Genomic DNA, 19,284 nt, shown 5'->3' on the forward strand with positions numbered 1-19,284 from the left:
ACAATCCAGCTGTAGTGGGTTCATCACCTAGTTAAGGAACCACTCCTAAGTGGCTGGTACCTTAAGTCGTACCAAAGAGATAATAATTATTCCTCTAATGAGATACTACCAACTTTTTCTTCTCATAATTCCCCTTCCCCATGAGGTCCCTACAAGCCGAACAGTCATTGGAGTTCAGTTGAGTCAACTGCAACTTTTCCTTCCTTCTGTCTCTTGCTTTTGGAATGTGGCCAGAACAGGAGTATGCACCTTCTCATACAGGGGCTTCCTTACCGGTAGCTCCTCCCACTATGTGGCTTCCTGTGGCTGTGTGGCAAACCTTGTGCCTGTAACTCAAATGGCGTGGCCTTTCCCATTTCTCTCGCTGCCAAAATGTACAGCTTGCCTGCCTTGGGATCTGTTCTTTAAAAATTCTAGGAAAATTGTGCTCAAGCGTCCGTTTGAGTCAATCCTTAAATTCTTTAATTAAAGAGGCTCAGAACCTCAGAGTGGAGGGGGTGGGAGCGCTGATTTCCCAGGTCTCAATCTCCTAGCCGAAAGAGACTGCTGAAGAGGCCGAAGTTGCTGGCCTCCCGGTCCCTCACTTGTCTTCAGCATCTTGTGTTATTTAAGGCGCCCAGCCCAAGTTACAAGGGCAGCTCGCTTTAATGACTGCTAGAATCCAAGCAGGGAACAAGGAGGAGAGATTGTGGGGGTGCTTTTAGAAATGAGTTTTGAATCTTCCTTCTATACTTTCTTCTCAGCCACTAATGAGTTTGTAATATTTCTGCAGTAAAAGAGCTCTGTGGTTTAATCAAACTCTGTTTACTAAAGATACAAAAATAGTACAACTAATCAAATCAAAATGGTGTTATCAAAGGAATTCCCATCAATTTTCTAACCATTTACTAGATAACTCTCTCATTTGATTAACAACTTTTTTCTCTTTTTTTTTATATGAGCAATTGATCTTTGTGAATTTTCCCTGTGTTCTCGAGGTTAAGTGTCTCAGCATATAATTATACTGCATTGTGTTTATGAGCCCTCAACAAGCTGCCCTCTATTCTTTGTGGACAATTTCAGCCTTGGGTTTGTTTACCTGTGGTTATCAACATATTGAAATGCAACTGCAGAATTCTGATGCTTAATTTTGAGTTGATATGTTGAGATGTTTCAAGAAGAAATTAATGCAGGCGATAAAATAATTTCTATAATTTTCAGGCACTTTAATGGGGTATGCCCAGGAACAGCAGAACACTACAGAATTTTGTTCACGGAGACTATTGGAAATGTGAATTGGCACGAGCCTACCAGCTAAAATATTGCCAAAATGTGGACTGCTTAAAACACTGGCTACTCTCGGATGAAATCGCTATGCCCTGTGTGACGGTGACCTTGGGGTAGTTAGGAGCCATTAGCCACCTCGAATTATGAGACAGGATCCACAAGTTTTTGTCATTGCAAGGGAATGTGGCTGTCCACAAAGAAGCATAGTCTGTCCAATGCTTAGGATGCATACATGGGCTGAGTTCATCTGTGAAATCTCTGTGTTCTGGCCTGATCTCTAATTGGATCCTGGTAAAGGAAATAGCATCACCATTAAACCCCCTGTCCTTCAGCTGCTGTCCCAGATGCTGGCGATACGACAACAGAGCAGTCACCTCTGCAGAAAGCTCCCAGTATCCCCATCAACTCGATCTAATTGTGTTCCACAGAATTAGAGCCGAATGCTGTTTGGCAGAAAAGATAAAAGGTCCCATTAAATGAGAAACAACTAAGACAGGATACGTATCTGGACCCTTTTCTAAAAATCACACTGGAAGTTTTACTGTGAAGACATTTATAAGTACAAATTTATAAGTAAAATATCCAGAAATGTCTGAAAGAACATAGTTTAGAAAATTCTGAGGCTTTGGTAGCTTCCAGTTTGGAGATTTCTCTGACCTGGATCCTCTTGGTAACTGTGAGGTTACCGCTCACCTGAGCTTTTACTCTGTGTTCTTAGGTGCGCAGTTAAAAAACAGCAAGTATTTATTACATAAGTCAGACCTTTTAACTGAGACCCCAAGGGCTTCTTTACATTCTTTTCACGTTAGAAGAAATTTTATTGTTTTAGATATTGATTACAGCACACGCGTCATTGGCTGGGAATTTTAGGCTAAGTAGAGATCCTGAGACTTCATGGAAATAGGATTCAATCAGGTCCCTGGCTGGTTTTGAACTTGGGTTTACAAGGCCAATTATAGTCCTACTGGTTTTAAGCTCAGTAGATGATGGATTTTCTTTCTTTCTTTTTAATTTTTATTTAAAAGGTTCTTTTTATTTTACGTACTAACCACAGTTCCCCCTCCCTCCCCTCCTCCTGCTCCTCTCTTCCTTCCCCCCACCTAACCCTGCCATTCATTCCTCAGGAAGAATAAGGCCTCCCATGGGGAGTCAACAAAGTATGGCATATCAAGTTGAGGCAGGACCAGCCTCCCTACCGTCCTCCCACCCGAGCCATGCCATATCTAGGCTGAGCAAGGTATTCCTCCACAGGGAATGGGCCCTTAAAAGCCAGTTCTTGTACTGGGGATAACTCCTGGTCCCACCGCCAGTGGCCTCACAGACTGCCCAAGCCAAGGAACTGTCACCCCCATTCAGAGGGCCTAGTTCAGCCCTATGCAGGCTCCCCAGATACCATTTCAGAGTCAGTGAGCTCCCACTAGCTCGGGTCAGCTGTCTCTGTGGGTTCCCCATCATGATCTTGACCCCTTTGCTCATATAATCCCTCCTCCCTCTCTTCGACTGGACTCTGGGAGCTCGGCCCAGTGCTTAGCTGTGGATCTCTGCATCTGCTTCCACCAGTTACCGGGTGAAGGTTCTATGATCACAACTAAGGTAGTCATCAATCTGACTACAGTGGAAGGCCAGGTCAGGCGTCCTCTACAGAATTGCTAGGAATCTTAGCTGGAGTCATCCTTGTGGATTCCTGGGAGTTTCTCTAGCATCAGATTTCTCCCTGACCCTATAATGGCTCCCTCTATCAAATTATCTCTTTTCCTTGCGCTCCTTCTCTGTCACTCTCCCAATTCAACCATTCCATTCCCTCATGTTCTCCTTCCCCCTCCTCTTCCCCCCTAGATCCCCCCACTGCACTCCCAATTTACTCAGGAGATCTTAGATGACAGACTTTCTGAATGCAGGGACCACGTTTCCTTTTTTTCTGTTTGTCAGTTCATCTGCAGAAGGATAAAATGGCCAACTGCTCCTGTGCCATATGGAAGACTCTCTTCTTATCTATGTCATCTATGTGAATTGGTAGCCTTCACTCTAGGTAAGAGACAAGATAGAAAAGAAACTGGCAATGGGGAGCTGAGAATGGCAGGAAATGAGGTTTTTTTGCCAGAGTGGAAGGAGCGTGGGTGCCCCTAATGTACCTAGACAGCAATGGCCAGAGGAAGAGGCAGAGCTCATGGGAGTATACACCCCCTCCCTTGCAGTCCTGGGGGTGATGACTTCTGGAAGGAAGTGGATGTCAGGGGTAGTTTCTTCTTTATTTACTTTCTAATTTTTATTGTTCAATGTGCATGTATGTCAATATGTTCATGTGTGTACCCAGACATATATAGACAGGCACACGGAGGTCTGCTGTCTTCCTCTATTTCTCTCCATCTCTCACTGGACCGGAAACTCACTATGAAAGCTTGGTTAGCTGGTCAGAAGACTCCCGGGGTTTGTCTCTCTCTACCCCACGGCATTGGAGTTACAGGTGTGCACAGTCTGGACCAACTTTGTAATATGGGTTCTGTGGATTTGAACTTGCCACAACAGTATCTTATAGCACCGAGGGAAGAGCAGAATGGCAAATCTTTGGATGAACACTAACATTCTTAGCAGCCAGCCTTGGTCTGTGGATAGCCCAACCCAAAGGAGCCCTTGGCGTCCTGGGCTAGTGGGTGGTATGAGCTCCATCTCTCAGGCTTCTCTTCTGGTTACCAGCCTGTTTGGTTTGGCAGAGGCCGGTAACTTAGTCCATCAGGCCAAAATTCCTCTGCCAGACATGAACTTTAATAGTCATCAGAGCCCAATAGCTGGGGAGAGTTTTTAAATTCCCATACTTACTATACACAAGCCACAAGCCTGTTTATTGAGGATTTTTTTTTCCCAATTAAAGCTGCAGGAGAAGCCCTGCCTACTTCATTATCTTACTGAGTGAATTACGTCTCTCACCATCTTTTTTAGTGAACCACAGTCACCCTGGTCTCTTGCCTCAGGAGCAGGGGATTGTTCTGCTGGAATAAAAGCGTCCAGCTTGGAAGGGAGCAGCCAGCTGCAGGCCAGGCTGGTCCGGTAATTGGCTGAGATGATACTGGAGCCTCGACTAACAGGCCCAAATTGGTCCCTAATCAAGTCCAAGCTGAGAGCTGCTCACTTCCCAGGGCTGCCAATTTCCTTCTCTGAGAGAAAGAGCTTCTGGGAAGAATTCCGGGCTACAAATGGCTGGACAATGGCTAAGGGCAGGAACACAAGCCCTCTTCAGAGTCCATTAGGACTTGTCACCTGCTTCATTCTGGAAGAGGGTTGTCTTCACTCCTTTCTGGCTTTCCTGGTGCCAAAGTCTCAGCCTGGCTTTGGAGAACCCTGGAGAGGCCTGGGGTCTGTTTGATGCCAGCACCGCTGGTGAGTGTCCCTCTTGCACTTTATGCACTTTAGAGAGCTCACCCCTCACATAGACCCACTGACAACTTGGTATGGAGACCCAGAAAGCTTTATAATCCTTCATTTTACAGATGAAAGAAAATCCCTATTGTATAAATTTGCACAAAATCTGCATTTGGCTGATGAAGAAACACAAACGCAGAGGAATTCGGAAACCTGCCTGAAACCCACAGCAGCTGCTTCAGCACGGAGCTGGGCCTAGGCTCCAAGAGCCTGACTGCTGGGACAAGCTCTTTGTGTTTGATACTATCCTTTCATGATGGGAGGCAGAAGTGTGTGTTTCTCAGCAGATGGTAAAACGGCTCCTGGCCTGGGTCCAGGCTGGGGGCCACAGTAGAGATATGTGCTTGTGTCTCACTGTAGCCTCTAGAAGGGACTGTGACTGATGGTCATGTTGCATGGGCTTAGAGAGGAGGAAAGATGTAGACATTGTTGCCAAGCAACTGATCCTGCACTTTTGCAGTTACCTAGGTGATGATGGAATGAAGAGTGTCTACATGATAGTGGGAGTGTGTATACATTTCAGGACCCTCACCATGTTGATGCTTTCTCTGTGTGTGCTATGGGGATGGTCTTTTCCCCTTCATGACATTCCCCTTCCGTCAATCTTTGTCCTCACAGAAGTGCCAGCTGTGCCTTGCCTCCCCACCCCCTACCGCAGCAACCACCTTCCTTTCCTTTATTCTAGCAGGAATCTTGTTGGTGTGTTTCCTCAAGCTTGGTTCAGTGCAGACGTTAGCATGAGTGTTAGAAGACAGGGCCCACACAAGCATAAGGCAGCAGAGCACTGGTTGTGTTTTCCGGTCAGTTGTTCGAAATCTGGTCCGGACCTGCATGTTAATTTCTGGTTCAGGCTGAGTTGCAAACAAGTAGTGTGCGTTCCATTCCCAGGAGTCCATCAGTGGAGCCATATTGGAAAAGTGAAGAGGCCATGAGAGTGCCCCATGGGAAACAGCAAACTCTAAACCCAGACATTTGTACCTGTTGTCCAGAAATCTTGGGATGAGACATCCAGGAGAAGATCATGGTGTCCTCTCTACAAACACCTACAAAGGGTTGATATTTCACTTTACAAACAAACAACAGCAACATACAACAAAAACCTGAAACATCACGAGGCTAATTAATTTGTTCCAGGGCGTCCATGTAGTGATGAACAGAGTCACCATGGAAACAGCAGTCTTTTGACCTGAAAGCCATTGCTCTTGCATGTTGCTCTATGTACAGTACAGGTATTCTGGAATTGCATGTATCCAACATGGTATTCTTTGGGACAAGTCCCAAGCCTGTGGCATCTGCAGTTCGGAGTTTGAAGTGTTCTGAAGACTTTCATACTATGTGACCTAATCTTCACATCTTGTGAAGTAAATGAAAATCATTAGTTCCACCCGAGATTAAAGAAATGGACTTAGTGAGGTTAATGAGCATTCCATGGTCACACCAGTAATCTATGGTAAATTTGAAGCTGGCTCCTTTGTTACTTGAAGCTTGGTTCAGATTTCCTTCTATTTTATGATACTGCTTTCAGCCTTGGAAAAACAGGTATAAGTCATATACTATACCTAAAATAGATTTTTAATTCTTTTCTCTACTTCTTTAAAAGAATTTTTGGGAACCATGGAGGTAGGCTCAGTCTGTAAAGGGCTTGCCATGCAAACACGAGGACCTTTGTTTAATACTTAAAACACATGTTAAAAACAAAGTCAGGCATGGTGACATCCACTTGTATCCCAGCCTTGAGAGAGGCAGATTACTGGGGCTCACTGGTCAGCCAGTCTGGCCTACTTGTGAACTCCAGGTCAATGAGAGGACCTGTCTCAACAAACAAGGTGGTCATCTCTCATGAGGACCAACACCTGAGACTTACCTCTGTCCTTCACACTCACATTCATCAACACACACATACACACACACACACACACACGAATTATGACAATGAAACAATCTCATAAGAAGAATTTATTAGAAGAAACAAAAGATTTACTCTGGAGCCAGTCTATAGCCAAGCCGGGCCTCGCCCTCTTTTTGGGCTCTGATCTATAACATAGGGGGAAGGAAGGCAGGGAAAGAAAGAAAGAGCAGTAAAGACTGGATAAACAACATAGACATTCAGGGTCTTGATCTCCAGGTTCCCATATTTCATCTCTAATCATCACATTCCTCAACAGTAGAAATGCTCTTAAACAGATCAGTGGCCAAGTAGCGTTATCTTAGAAATGTTCGAATTCACCATGTCTTTTGCACCAGCCAACACGATGCTGTCTGGACACATCTTCACTCTTGTCAGTGAGCTGGGTTGAAATAGAAAGATTTTTTCTTCAATGCTGAAAAAAAAAATAGGAAAATGCATTGAAGAAAATGGCAAGTGCCAGGGATTTTGGTTAACTGAGATTGATTGGGCCTTAGAGAGCTATGTCTGGGTATTACACAGCAAACTTATCACCCAGTGGGCCCATGAAAGCACCCCAGGAGTGGAATTAGAAAACTGAATGATAGCTCTGGCTTGGATCCATTGCGACATTGGGCATACCGCACTGTCTTTGGCAAACTCCACTTTCTACCTTTACGTGGACATGGACTAAAATGGGCTACATAACTGGGATGACTGGTGCAAATATGCAAAATGAATGTTTAATAAATGTGTCCAACAAGTGCTTTTCTGACGAATAAGCCATCTCACAGCCTGCTCTTGAGGAATCAAATCTACTTTGTTCTTTGTCAAATCTCCATCCAGTGAAGTTTGGCTCAGCAATCCACCTGATTGTCTCCTTCTTTGCAAGCCTATTTGGGGGAATGAGGCCACTCTGTTGCTACTTCCCTGATGGCATGGTGCCCAGCTGCTTTCTGTAGGCAATGATGTGAAAACAATGGTAATAGTCAGTTGTGCCCTGGAGTAGCCATAGTTTATAATTTTCCGTGACTTACAGGGCCCAGCCTCAATTACTCTTGATTGAATATATATATTTTAAAACCACTTCATTAACGGTGGTGCTTGGATTCTGTCTTCTATTTTTAATAGAAATCTACTATTTTTCATGTGATGATTTCTTAGCTAAGTGAGAAAAAAACCCCACTGAAATAGTTATGGATAATATAGACAGGAAAATGTTTCCCAATGACACAAAATAATAGTCTTCTGGACTTCCTTCCTTCCTTCCTTCCTTCCTTCCTTCCTTCCTTCCTTCTCTCTCTCTCTCTCTCTCTCTCTCTCTCTCTCTCTCTGTCTCTCTCTCTCTCTCGTTTTCCTTACTATCTCATTATGGCATCTCTCCATCTTGGCCATTTTGGTCATATTCTAAGCCCATGTATTACTTTATTAGCACAAAAAAAGTGAGTCCAAGAACAGGAAAAATGTTAAGAGAGTTAATAGATGTAAATGTCTTTACATTGTCCCCAACAGATATGGTTTTACGGCTCAGCTTTAAGGATTTCTGAACATGTAAGACTCAGCCCTGAGAAAAGAGAAATGAGCAAAGATTATCTCCAGAGTGCTCGTTTCTCCCGTTTTGTGTTTCTGCATTTCCTACCTCTGTCTCACCTGAGCCAGTTTCTATAGATGCCCCCACATCTCTCCTGTGAAGTCCTGTTGCTGGAAAGAGCTCTGATGAATTTACTCCTGGTGACTAGTCAAGCATTCATATTGTTTGATTCCTGTTGTTAGAATTTGAAAATGAAATGTCCCTAGGGCTAGCACTGTGGTTAGGAAATAATGGATCCTCTACAAGTTGGGTAATAGCTAGAGGGATAATAGTTTGAGGAGTGGGACTTTGATCTTGGCCCCATTTCTGGCCTAAGCTCTCTGTTCCTGCTCCACCAAGAAGTACGCAAACAGCCTCTACCAGAGCTCTGAGCCATCACGAATTCCACCTCTCCTTTCCTGCCATGATGCGCGGTGCCGGCTCAAACCATGAAGCCAAATAAACCCTGCCCCCCAAAGTTGCCTATTTTAGGTGTTTCATCACAGCGAGAAGAAAATTAGCTCATATCCTGGGTGAGGATAGTAACAGATTCAGAAGGCTGCCTGTTTAGGGAACCAAATCCTGTTTCAAGCTCAGTTATAGGAATTTACACCTAAGAAAGGTTGGCAGGGTTGGGAAATGGCCTAGAAGTTATTTGCACACATTTTTGTTGGCTGATTTGAGTAGTCCTGTGGCTGGTTAGTTCTTGGTGGGCAAACTTGAAAGTAAGTTGCACTAAACAAGGTCAGCTGCCAGTGTCACCGACCAATGTCACTTGAATTGCTTCTGCAAATGATGACATAATACACTCCTAAGCTTTAAGCAATCAGAGATCTTACTGATGTTACCTGGTGTTTTGTGACACTATTCCTGGGGAGATGTGAACAAGTGTCTACTTCCCCCACACAAGGACCTGATGGCAGACCAAAGTAAAGACAGCAAAGTTGGTGACCCAATGAGTTTTACTGGGGCTACATATGGAATACAGCTGAGATGTTACTCACAGCAGAAATGACTCATGAACAAAGCCCATGCCAACATGGGTCATGTTTCACAAAAGTTGAAACCCTGGAGCTCACCGCACAATGTACAGATTGCTTGGCAGGTTGCAAAGTGTCTCTTTCAGGTAGTTCAGATACTCTGAGTCTCCTCTAAGCATCTTGTTTTGTCCGAGAGTGCCTCTCAGCAGTCCTTACTGTTTATTTATGTTTGGGGAGGGAGGAGCCTAGTATGTCTGGTCAGTTTCAGGGACTTCCTGAAGTGTTTGAGCTGTTTGGTCCTCTGCAGGACTGTATCACCCCCCCTCCCCCCGAACATCATGTACTTTAAGGAACTTCTCTCTAAGCAGGAGCTTTATCTTGAAGTAAATTGCTATATAACACCTGGCTAGTGCTGGAGTTCCCCTTGCTTGCCTAGTAGAACTTTAAAAGCACAACTATAAGAAGAGCTTACCCAGCCATAGGTCTCTTGGACATTAGCCATGAAGACAAGGGGCCAATGAAGCTTTTTTCTCTAGGACTTTGTCCTGCAACACTTCCAAATAAAACCAAGCCCAAGAAACCAGCGGAGTGAATCAACTTCTGCAAACTTCCCAGGCCAAACAGAACCTTTTTCAGACTCTGCATCCTTCATTCCTATATCAGCCCCTATTCTAGTGGGCGGAAAGCCAGCACCAGTTGAATCTAGAGTTATTCCTGCTATCAGGCTCAATGGCTATGAGCTCTTGATGGAAGCCTGGCAGTGGACTGTGACCAGGGTATGCCTGGCAAACCTCAACTACTCCAACTGAGAGGCTGTTCGCGAAGTATGTGACCAACTAAGCAGGGCTTGTTCCTCTGGAGTCAGGAAAATGAATTCAAATCCTGTCTGCTTCTAAGCCATGCGATGTGGATGTTTTTTTGTTTTGTTTTGTTTATTGACGGAGAGTGGTACTACTTATCAATGACACAGGATTATGTATCTCCAGCCATCATGGATTTCCCAGGGATTGTCCTGAACTTCAGCTAAGCTCCTGGCCCAGTGCTGAGATCATGGCTCCAGTCTCCTGCAAGGGTAGCAGACAGTCAGCTGACATGAACGATGAAGAATAGGACGTGGAAAACTTTGACCGGTTTTTCTCTGTAGTCTGTGAGCTCAGGCAGAAAAGCTTTTTTGAGAAAGTCTGCTCTGGCCCCAGGTGAGAGTTCCAAAGAGGAGACCCTTGGGCTGAGCATTAGGCCAGATTGCGGAGGGGAAGTTGATAAAAATTACAGCTGACAGGTCACAGACTTAAACATTTATTGACTCCAGCTAGCTGTGCATACATATTCCATTGCTGCACACACGTGCTTTGATCTCTCGCACACACCCTTTCAAGATGTCACAAACGCTTGGATGTTACACACACTCGGCCAGTTACACAAACACACCCATGCAGATGTTCCTCCTAATTTCTCAGATGTCGCTCACACTCACTCAGATGTCCCAGGCACTCGGTCATAGGGTTGACACGCTGGTTCTGTCCCCCTTGGCAGTGTCTTAAGTGCTATCGGTTACAGAAGATCAAGCCCACTCAAACCAGCTTAGCCAAGAGATTTGTCGGGAAGATGAAAGCTGTGTCACGGAACTCTGGTGGAAATCACCGCCAGGTCAGCTGAGCGAGTCAGGGGCCAGGGTGGGACTTGTGCTCTTTCTGGGGACTAATGTCAGCAGAGGCGTGCTGGTTTGTGTACTCTGTCTCTCTGAGAGGGAAGCTCATCCTCATGGTTCTCCTCTGGATAATTTTATTGTCATCGTTCTTATTCATAGATGGTTCTACATGCTCACTTTTAACCCTGTCATGATGGAACATAATTATCTCTGTCCCCAGGGAACTGTCTTGTGACACCCATTCATCTTTCATCTTATGCTTTTAAAATCAACATTATGTGATTGTTTTTCCCACCAGAAGACAAAAGTTTTCATCAAGGAAAATTAGAGAAAAATGAAATCTATTGTTAGTGCTACTCAAGGAAAACCTCGGGGCCTGGAGACAAGCTTCAGCAGGAAAGAGTGCTTGTTGCTCCTCCAGAGGACATGAGTTTGCTTCCCAGCATCTACAGTGCTGACTCACAGATATCTAGAACTGAAGCTCCAGAGGATTCCGTGCCCATTTCTGGCCTCAGTGAGCATCCACACTCATATACATAACCCAACACACATACACTTGCACACACACAAGCATGCATACACCCTCATGAAGTTCTTAGCAAAATAAGATTACTTCCACAAAAGTTTGTTTTTCTTCTCAGATTCATTTGTTTTTGGTTATTTTTAGCACTGTGTTAATATGAAAGAGGGCAGTTTAGAAATACCATTTTATGTCTTTCACAGGAAAGTACCCAAAGATGTCTTTAAGCCTGCCACGAAGCACATGGCCTAAGGAGAGCCAGTTAAGAATGCTGAGATATGCCCTTGCCCACCTGCTGCCAGTCAAGGCCATAGGACTTTTGAAACAGCTCAGATGAACTGTAACTGACAATTGGGGCTACTCCTTGGGCATCTTGTTCTTTGCTGGCACATCCCGCCCATGTGCCTGGGATGCAGGTACACCTTCTGCAGCTAGCTCTGGTCCCATGCATTCCAGATGTAATCAGGGCTTCATTCATGCCTGGAGTTGAGTGCTTCCAGGGCCACACTGGAATTCTAGGCCACATTTTGTGTTTGCAGCTTTTCTGGAGGTGGGACTTCAGAACTTTTGCAGAATCCTCAGATGTCCGTGATCTAGAAAATTCCAGAACTGCCTGGTCTGTTGCCCCAACTTGCAGGGACCTCTGTCTTCCTGCACAATCAGTTACAGTCCTGCCCAGGCAGGGGAGTGCAAGCAGCCAAAGAAATTAGCTTCTCCCTTTATCTCCAGGGTTTTTTTTCTTTTGTTTTCATTTTTGAGTCTGATGCACATTATTCTAAACTGTTAAAAGGGGTGAGAACCTTCCCACCCAGAAGAAAATGGAATTGGTATGCAAAGTAAGCCTGGTCTTGAATAATTAATTCTGATTTGCATGTTCAGATGAGCCTGGGAGCTGCCCTGGCAGCCAGGAGTGAATTCATATGCAAGGAAGTGGTGGGCAGTGTGCCCTGGTGGGGAGAGGCTATCTTCTTGGAGATTCGCCACTGACTTTCTACTGCCTACTGGAACTGTGAAAGCCCAGAGTGGTGGAGACTTGTGATCCAGGGAAGAAAAGAGTCCTGCTCTGACTCACATAACAAGTCGGTGACGTGAGATACCACCTCGTGGTCAGGAGGGCTTAGACGTCTGAAGCACTAGGGTTTTTAATCCTATCGCTTTCAGATTAAATGGCTTTAACAAGCTCCTTAGCTTCTCTTAAGCCTCGGTTTCCTCATCTGTAAAATGGGAGCAAATGGCAACATTGACTTTACAGAAAGCTTGGAAGAGGCCAGAGCTTGTGAAGGGCAAAACACCACTTTCTGGGCTGACAGAGCCAATGTACATAGAGCCGGCGGCAGTTGCAGCTGCGTGCACAAGAGCTGCGTAAGATCAAGCCAGTCAAAATTCCGGGGGCGTGGGGGAGGCGTCCACAGAGTCCTGTTCACAGCTGAGGAGCTATGGAAGTGTATGACTGTGGGGAAAGGGAAGATCAGTTTGGTTCAGGGATGGGACCCCAGGTAACGTGTCCATATTCCAGGGCCCTATACTCATGCACCTGCTAGCAGCACTTAATGGACTAAGTGGGTTAAAAAAAATGTACATGACTTGGGAGGGAGAAGTGGTGTGGCAAAAATTGGAGGGGGCGGAGTAGGGTTGGTTTGTTTCAAAATAGGTTATTATCATGCATGAAATTCTCAACAAAACAAAACACAGAACAATCTGCAGCCCTGGACAAACAAACAAAAGCGAATCAACTTGCCTGCCCCTGTCATGACCAGAAGAAGCGGCAGTCGCTTGTGTTGTGGTTTTATCATCAGAAACATCACCCTCTCTTTTCCCTCAACTTCAACGATGGGGCTATAATTAGAACCCAGCTTCTGCTCCTCAGAGGTTTGTCTGGGCAATAGTACGACCCTGTGGTAGTGTTTCTAGACAACAGCAGCAGCCTCAGCAGTGGAAACAAGGGATTCTGAGTTTCACTCCTTCTGGTGTTATTTTCTAAGTATTTTTCAGATCTTTAGAGTCTTGAAGGGGATGATTCGCAGGAACGGTGGGCCTTTCTCCTGCAGACTGAAAGAAGCCTACAGGGTTGAGACGTGCCTGAGTTCATTGAAGAGGATGGAAACCTCGAACAGACTCCAAGGGCATATCCTGGTGCACAACGCTTATCTTCCATGCCTCTACCACCTGAATGCAGAGAGAATCCCGTGGAGGAAGAACTCAGTGATTAGTTTGCAGCTGGAAAGCTAAAGATTTTAACCCCTGTTTTGTTCTATGGAACAATAAAATTTACACATATGGTTCTTAACCTTCCTAATGTCACGACCCTTTAACACAGTTCCTCATGTTGTGGTGACCCCAAACCATAAAGTTATTTTCATTGCTACTACATAACTGTGATTTTGCTATTGTTAAGAATCTAAATATCTGTGCTCACCGAAGATCTTAGGTGGCCCCTGTAAAAGGATCATTTGACACCACCCCCTGTTAAGGACACACAGATTGAGACCCACTGATCTATCCAGATGGAACTCATCATCATTGAGATGAATTCCTGGCCATGGAGAGTTTTCCAGCATCAGTCTCTGAGAACATTGTAAAGAGATTGGAGAGACTGGTTTCTGGGCTTCCCAAGTCCATGAGAGTCTCTGTTTCTATGGACAACAGAGCCCTCTTGCCTTCAGCAGTCATAGATCCAGTCCTGTGCCCACATCCCTTAAGCCTCAGGAGACATCAGCCATGGAGCTATATTGCCTAGGTAAACCTTGAGAAGATACAACCCACTCTCTCTGTAGCTTTGGGGCCTGTCCTGCAACTAGCTCTTGTAGACCAGGCTGACCTTGAACTCACAGAGATCTGCTTGCTTCTGTCACCCGATTGCAGGGACTAAAGGTGTGCACCACCGCCACCCAGTTCTGAAATGATCTTTTATAGATGTGATAGGTGTAGCCCCTTTGGTCCTGGAAAGTCACTGTCAGAGGCAGCATAATGCAGCGGGAGGCTAGAGTCAGTTAGATATCCCCAGTTCAGTTCCAGGAGTGATACTCAGTTTTTTTGACTTTGAGCAACTTGTTCAACTTTCTGAACCTCTGATGTTTTTGAAAAGGAGGTGTCATTTTATTTACTTGCATTGTAAAAAAGCAGAGAAGGCTGAGAAGGCACCTGATACAAGCTGGGTAAACTGTAATGTGTACTCGTATGCACACATTGGAGCTGTGCTTAGGAGAAACTCTAATGTGTACTAATATGTGTGCTTTGTAGCCATAGTTAGGTACAAGATGCTATGTTGATTCAATGACAAAGAAAACGTGCGAAAACACGGATGCCCCTTTCCTTTCCGGAAGACCTTTTGTTATGCTTGAGCGGTCTGTGTCCTGTGGCATTCTAGTCTCAGGAGTTTACTGTCTTTCTCTAAGCTTTCTTGGAAAAGCTACCATTCCCTCTGGTCTGGGAGGAGAGGCCAAGCCAGGACTGGGAGGTTGACAGATGCTTTGTTCGAATGTAAAGGGAGAATATACTCCAATGGATGACGACTTTGCTACTGATGGGCGTGATCATTTTAAGCATCAGTTGTAAGGTCTCGTGTCTCTAGAACTCTGGGTCTGCTTGTGCTGGACAAATATCAAGAATCAGAAAGAATAAGAATTGGCCCTCTCTTGTCGTTAAACAATTCCATGTCGTTTTGCCTCCATTTCTCCTTTTGTAAATTGGAGTAATATATTTCTTTGGAAGCTTTTGTCAAGGCTTCTCTAAAACCTCTGGCACTCAATGGATATGAGAGTCTGAGTTTCTGCATGGCCAAGGCTGACCCTTTAAACATTAAATCTTTTTAAAAATGTTGCAAATCCTTATGTATTATTTCCAGAGTCAGCTGAGTGTGACCAGTCTTGTCTTGGTAACTCAGAGTCACCTTTATGAGGACTAGATGCTGGGCAGTGAGGCCCTGAGCATGGTGAGGAGAGAACGATTTGCTTTCTCGGGGGATGCTTGAGGGATGCTATGGAGTAAGTGTCTGCCTCCTCACTTCTTCTGAGGCTTCTATGGGGTCTGTCTTTTCTGCACCAATTGAACCGAATGTTTTCCTCTTTTGGAGGCTAGGAAAGTGGCATCTAGAAATGTTGTCACGTGAGCTTCCATGTGTGCGCAGATGGAAGATAGTCTATGTTGGTTGGGGTCAGCTCTTCTGATGTGCTCAGGCCTTGTTTGTTTCCTTGTACCTGAATGTGCTCTGGACATATAAAAGGGATGGCTGAGCAGAGGTACTGAGTTCTTCACTTCCATCCTGTCCTCTTCCTGTTTCCTTCCTCTTCTCCTTCCCACTCCTTCTTCTTTGCTGCTTGTTCCTCCTCCTTCTTCCCTGATTTTCTCTTCTTGTTCTCCTTCCTCCTTCCTTTCCTCCTCTTTCTATCCCCCTTCCTCCTACTTCCCCCTCCTCTCCCTCTTCTCCCTGATGATTTTCTATTTCTCTTCCTTCTACTTCTCCTCTTCTTGTCCCCTCTTCTCCTTTCTCCTCCTTTTCCTTTTCCTAGTCTCTTCTCCTCCCCCTCTTCCTGCCCTTCCTCTTCTTCTTCCTCCTCCACTCTGCTGGTGTCAGAATTTACTCTTTGGTATCTATGCACGTGGGAACAAGTCTGTGTGGCTTGGTTACAGTTAGACTGGAATTGGTTGACTTCTCTTTATCTAACACCCCACTCCTAGAAAATCATTTGGCTATCCGGAGTGTGAAAATTTCTTAGCTACTGAGCACACGCTCAAGATGAAAGGATAAACCCATTTTCTATTTGTAAGGACCATGGGCATTGGTAGAGATGGAAAGGTCTAACTTGTATACCTGGCTTAGAGTCACAACACAGATGACAGATCTTTCAGGGCCCAAATTGCTGCCATCAGCCCCCCAGAGTCCCAGTTGTCTATTTGCAATCCAGTAGGGGTGGTTTTAGTTTTGAGGCCTTGCTGGCAAGGGGGCTTCATGATCCCTAGACACCAAGACCTGGTTATAAGCAGATGCATATGTACACACATAGACATGCATGCACACGGATACTGTGGGAAGCTCACCTGACATGCACTCAGGTCTACCTATGCATAAAGGCACCTACTGGCACCTTCACCTGGTTCCCTTACTTCACCTCAATAACTCTGTTTTTGGCCCCAGCTTCAGTGCAATATCCTCTGAAGGATTCTGTTTAATTTCTCTTCATGTCATTTATACATGGTAGTTTCACTGCAAACCACTCTCTTCTTCCCTGTGTTAGCACCGTCCTGGGAACTGTGATTGACAACACACTGCTAAAGGGCTCTCCGACCGGAGAGTGCCTCCTTGAGTAAGAGGTGCTTTTGAAAATCTCATAACCTTTGCAGCTCTGTGATGTCTAGGATAGAATGGATGCTCAACACGCAGTGCTGAGTGGATGCAAGATAAAAGTAACAAACCCAGACTGACCCATAAAGTGACCATCACACACATATTCATAAATATATAGATGTGTATGCAGATGTGATGTACTGGATACAGAGTGAGCACCATCATTCAGGCATACCCACAGAGCCGCGCACAGAAATACTAACACACATTCCTCCAAGCAGTCGAATGTATCCAGACACAGCGCATTGGAGGACCTTTTTATATATCCCACAAACAACACACACACACACACACACACACTGCACCTCTAGGAAGGTAATTCCCTCTTTTTTGTGCTTACAACCTGCGTATACAAATTGGATTTTCCAGGACGTTTTAATCCTTTGTTGACATTTATTAAGACAAAACAGAGGTGGGCAGACACAGCTCCTCGGCTGGGTGGATGTGTCTTGCCTAGGATGTAATGTCAGAAACTGTTGATGCAGAATTAATACCCACTTTTACAAGTTTATCTTATGTCATAGAGTTGGAAAAAAAGCCTCGGTGTAAATATTCATCATATGGCTTAATTGGTTTGATGTACCGTAGCAACAAGCGCGGTGCCAGACGCTTGCTACGGAGGCCTCCGCGTTGTTTCAAAGTCTTTATTATTATGACAGCAAAGTCTTGTTCATTAAAGTTTCACAATCCATTTTCATTAGGTTGAAGCTGAGTCTGTAAACGAACAGTTGCTCTGAAAAATCCAGCCCTCACAGCTCTCGCTGGGGAGGCAGCGCGTCTGTATTAATTATCAGAACGCTGGTGTCGATCGGCGATGTTAATTGCACTGATGGCTCGTTATTTGGGGAATTGCCATGCATTTCATGCAGGGATAATAAAAATGAATTTTTAAACAAAGAGACTTAAAATAATATCAAATCTGCAGAGAATACCAACATCAAAGGCGTATCTCAAAGCTTTGAATTTTATCTTTGTGGTCCAAAATGTTAAAGAGGCGCCTGCATTGCAGTTGGTTCAAGTTCGCAGCGAAGGAAAACAAAACAAGAGTTAATTAACTGTTATTACAAACCTTTTCAACTTTAATTTGACTTTCAAATATTAGCATTTATCTATGAACTGTGCTTCTGGGTTTGACAAATTAGTTTTCACAGAACAAGTTTAATTAGGCGTCATTGTGCTTTTATGTCAGTTTTCAGAGCTGCAGACAATGAATGGATTAACTTATTAAAAGTCATCTGTTTAAAAGACTTTGTCGAATGGCAAGGGGTGGGCACACTTGCTTAGCTTTGCTAGGAGATGGGGAAATGATACCGCTGCTTGGGTGTCAGGGGGCTTGGAGATAAGATGGCAGAAGGGTTAGCCTCTCTAACAGCTGAACGGAACCCTGCTTTTGGTGTGTTATCCCTTTTTGGTGCCCTCTGGCGAGGAGCAGATCCAAGGTCATGGCACCCACACAGTGCTTGGGAAAACTGAGACTTAAAAGGTGCCATCCTGGGCTGGGGGTGGGGGTGGTGGTTCAGTCAGTAGAATGCTTGTCTTGCAAACATGAAGGAAAGCTTGGCATGGGGGAGTATGCTTGTAACCCCAGCACGGGGAGGTGGAGACAGGTAGATCCCGCGGTTTGCGGGTATTCCAGCCAGCTTCATTGGGGAGCTTTGATTCTCAGTGAGAGTCTCTGTCTCTAAACAAGGTGGATGGCCCTTGAAAAATGACACTCAAGGTTGACCTCTAGCCTACAGGCCGTGCTTGTGCGTACACACACACACACACACACACACACTGCCATCTTGTAGAGGAAGTGATGAAGAACATTTATGATAATGTTTAGGATTTTCAATTGACTGCATATTTTATATTCTGGGATGTTCCGGGTCAGAAGTCAACAAACATTTTCGGTTTTGTGTAAGGGACCATTCAGTCTTTGTCACAACCACTCAGTTCTTCCTTTGCCCTATAAAATGAGGCCTAGGTAAACAAGTAGGACTTGTCACATTCCAAACAAATTTTACTTATAAAAACAGGAGTCGGGGCCAGGTCTTGACCCACAAGTCATAGTTGACTGGACCCTGTTGCATTTTTATGGCCACATTGACCAGAAGACAGTCAACAAATGAGAGCTATGATTTCTCTGACATCAAATGGTTTTCTGATCCGATCTGAAGACCTCAGCATGCTGAGCACATGGTAATACACAGACGGCCTTTTACAAAGGTGTCGTGAACTCAAGGTTTCCTTATTTGGGTAAGAATATTTATTCATTTTGATTTGGTGTGTGTGTGTGTGTGTGTGTGTGTGTGTGTGTGTGTGTGTGTATGTGGTCTTCTAGAGTTTCAGAACCTGGAAGGTGGAGCAGGCAGGACTACAGCCAAGACATGACGGGGGAGCTTCCAGAGCCTTGGAGTTGCCTAGTGAGGCTCAGACCTTAGTTTTAGTTACATAGGGTGATAGTAGTAGGGTCTGAAGTTTGATACCTGAGAAGATCATCCCTGGGGAACTGTCATGAGAAATCGTTCTCACCTGTCTGACACTATGGGCCTAAGCTTCTCCAAGAACATGTCCTAAACTGACGTCTAGAGATTTCTGGTCTCTCAGACTCTGTCTCAGGTATCACATAGGCCAGGGCCCGAAAGTACTTAAGATTAGCTCACAGTCCC

Source organism: Microtus pennsylvanicus, chromosome 5 (assembly GCF_037038515.1).
Source record: "Microtus pennsylvanicus isolate mMicPen1 chromosome 5, mMicPen1.hap1, whole genome shotgun sequence".
NCBI classification, from domain to species: domain Eukaryota; kingdom Metazoa; phylum Chordata; class Mammalia; order Rodentia; family Cricetidae; genus Microtus; species Microtus pennsylvanicus.